Below are 3,725 nucleotides of genomic sequence, written 5' to 3' on the forward strand. Positions count from 1 at the left end.
CTTTACCAGGCCTATATCCTGAATGCAACATCATCTTCTGGGCTTGGGTGCTATATGGTCCTTCATCAGATCATGCCCCCATAACGAAATCGGGATGGGCAGCACATAGAGCTGGAAATGACCCGAATGCCCTTCCTTGTCACGCCACCTTAGATGGTGAGAACTCATTTCTGGCATCTGAGCATATCCAAGACCTCTCATGGTTTGCTCTGATCACTAATGTGGCCAACCAGAGGGCCAATCCTTGATGCTAATGATACTACAATCTGCACCAGTGTCCAACAGCCCAGAAACAGATTTTCCCTCTATTATAAGCTGCAATAAAGGTCTTTCATCTAAATCTAGGGAGCAAAAAAAATGGCAGAAGTGTCAGTAGAGTCAAATCCCTTAACCCCTCTTTCTTCTTCCTTAGCTGGGAACTGAGAATGACAGCTAGGTAATACATGCAACTGAGCTATGCAATCTCCGGGGAAGATGGCTACTATGCCCCTAGGTGAAGAAACCATAATTTTGACTTGTCCTGTATAATCTGAATCTATGACTCCAGGATGGACTATCATGCCCTGCATTGTTACAGAGCTCCTTCCTAAGATCAACCCCACTGTATCTGCTGGTAGAGGGCCTTTGAAATCTGAATCCACCAGCTGGACCCCCATACGGGGGGTTAATACGAGTCGGGTGGTGGAACTGAGGTCGAGCCCTGAGCTTACTCTCATGGCCCTCCTGGATTGTTCCACTGCATTGGCAGTTTCAAATTTGGCCATCCCTCTGTGACTGCCCCATATATCTGAGGGCCCTGAGGTCGGGGAACCCATCTCCCGTTTTATGGCCGAACGCCTCTATGCTCGATTGGCTGCCCATGAATATCCTTCACTGATCAACACCAATGGGCCCAATGATTTCCCTTTTTACATTTTGGACAAAGTCCAGGTACCCGAGGCCGCTGGCCTCCCATTCCAGTCTGTTGTGGGCATTGTCGCTTCATATGACCAGGTTGCCTGCATTTGAAACAACCTGTATTCCTGGACCTATTCTTTCCTTGGCAGACCTGCACGACTGCAGCAGCCAGCCCTGCATTAGTTAATGGGTCTCCTAGCTCTCTACAGATCTTCATCCATACCTCATGCCCCTTATGTTTATATGGATTAATGGCTTGTCTCTATTCCTTTGTACATTGTTAAAAAAATCAGCTGTCTCACTAATGGCATCGCCGTATCAGGATCTCCAATACCCTCCCTGCCACTTCTATCATCCTGGCCACAAAGTCTGCAAATGGCTCCGTGGGTTCTTGAAGGATTTTTGTTAAATTACCATTAACTTCTCCCCTGTTAGCGAGGGGCTTCCAAGCCCTAGTTCCTATTTTATTAATTTGTTCATAAACTTGTATAGGGTAGTTAGTCTGTGTAGTAGCGAATCTTCCTTGACCTAATAACATATCCTGATCCCAGGCCACTTGTCCTGCACTCACGTTCTGAGTGGCCTGTTCACCTGAATATTCTATAAAGAATGTTTTCCAGTCAAGATAATGTCCAGGGGAAAGACAGGCTCATGCCAGATTCTGCCAATCACTGGGAGTTAGACAATAGCGATGCAGAGATTCAAGTTGAGCTATAACACAAGTGGCACTGACCTGTAGGCTCGTACCCCTTCCATCAGTCTTTGAATTACCTTCCAATCTAGTGGCTCATAGAATTGAGTTCCTTGAGCATCCTGGAAAACTGGGAAGCAGTGAGCACTTATCTCTCGCCATACTTCTGGATGCAAACTACGCCCTGTGGCACCTTCAGGAGCATAAGGTAGCGGCCGCAGAGGCCCCGGAGCCGATGGCTGCACTTTTACTTTCACTTTTTCTAAACTGTCCACTATGCTTTCCAAGTCATCTTTGGACATGTCCCCTTCGCTAGAACTGCTTTTGGCATCGGACTTCTGTGATCTCTCCTCTCTTACTTGGTTCAAAGCCTCATTCCCCTTCTGCAGCTCAGCTCCACATCTTTCCTTGTCCTCTCTACAGTTGTGAACTAGTTAGTTACTGATAGAACCCTTTTTGTGAGGACCCCCTGTTCCTCTGCAAACTTCAAATCTTTTCCTAACTTCTCCCAGCTCAGTCTGGCAAGGTGACCAGAGACTGGGAACCATGGGGCCACCTGATCTACCGCTTTCAGAAAATTTTCTAGGGTTTCCCTTTTCAGCCCAATTCCTTTCACTTTTAGGAGGTCTTTCAAGGCCTGACAAACAGAATGTCCTGATGTTGTGTTTCCCATAGTGCTTGGTATAACTTTAATTGTCTCACTCTGAGAACCTCAATTGTCCCTAATCCGAGAACTTAATAGTCTCTAACCGAGAACTTAATAGTCTCTAACCGAGAACTTGATAGTCTCTAATCGAGAACTTGATAGCCTCTAACCGAGAACTTGAACTGTCCCACTTACCTGGGAGCTTTCCAGCTGGCTACCCTGACTGCTGAGAGTTCTGGACTTGTCACTTCCCCATACGGGCCACCATTTGTCGCTACCGTCTCCGACCAGTGGAAAAGAAGCGATGAAATCGATGTCCTTCTCTAAGCAGTTTATTCAGCAACATAACTATGTGCACTGAAAGGATCCCCCCTCCCCCGACCTCTCTTGGCCATCCCCTTTTATACTCTCTAATCCACTCCCCATCACCCTATTCCAGGTAGGCATAGTTCATTGGCACAGGACTACATTCATCACATCATCTGATCTTTTGTTGTGGTGCATCTGTGCAGTGCAGTTTAACGGACATGGCTATGTTGAGGGATATGAGGAAGTCAGTTGTTAGCCATTAGACTTGGCAGCAGTCCCAGGGGCAACAGCCAAACCCGCTCCTCACAGTGAATCTATTTTCAAGAACAGTTGAGGTCCCCAGGTGACTTACCCTCTGAACAAGACTGGTCTCAAATGAAGAAAACACAGTCAGGTGACCTGGCTCACATAGCAATCCTCCCAGATCAAGGCAGGAGTACTCCTATGAGTAGGAATTCTAAATCACCTCTGGCTAAAGACCAACAGTGATGTTTCAGAATACAATTGAAACTGAGAAATTCAAGAGCAAAAAGAAGAATCAATCAATAAGCAAGCAAACTATAAAATTTAAGGTTTGGGAGTAAATCAGTCAATAGAGTCATGATTTTCATCCTTGTCTGTTTTTTTTTTGTTTGCATTGACACAGAAAGCTTTGATTCAATCTAGATTTGGAAAAATCCTACATAGGATTAACTGTCTGAGAGTCAGATATTCAATCAGATGGCAGTTGTTGGTTGGAAGGCATGGCTACAATAGGGAAAAGTGTGAAGAAATGTATATAAAGGCTTCAAGGAAGCCAGAGGGCACATTCAGAGACCTGGAGCCAGCAGTTACAACTTGTCTCTACTGGGATTCAGAGACCTGTCACCAGTGCTCAGAATCTGTAAGTCCCTTCCCTTCCATGGCCAGAAATCTTGAAAGGGGGGAGATTAGAGGCAAGTTGGAATAGGAAATCTATTTGTTTTTTATTTTTTTGGTTTGTAAAGGCTTGTATCTGGATGTCAGTAATGGAAAAATACTATTTTTTCTTTGACTGTTTTATGGGTTATTTGGGAATTTCATATCATGAACAGGAAACACTTAGTTTCCAGTCTACTCAGGGCCAATCTGTTGTTTAAGGACCTGTCCCATGACCTATATCAGGTTGAGACACAAAGATGGTGCTAAGCTCTCAGGCTGCCG

The 3,725-nt window shown here is 45.3% G+C and overlaps 1 pseudogene; it reads right to left on the bottom strand.

The window, feature by feature from the left end:
* The window catches only part of LOC110315780, a 19,725-nt pseudogene extending 17,835 nt beyond the window's left edge, over positions 1-1,890 (bottom strand).
* Positions 1,891-3,725: the final 1,835 nt, after the last annotated feature.

This window comes from Mus pahari, unplaced genomic scaffold, assembly GCF_900095145.1.
Source record: "Mus pahari unplaced genomic scaffold, PAHARI_EIJ_v1.1 scaffold_11706_1, whole genome shotgun sequence".
NCBI classification, from domain to species: Eukaryota; Metazoa; Chordata; class Mammalia; order Rodentia; family Muridae; genus Mus; species Mus pahari.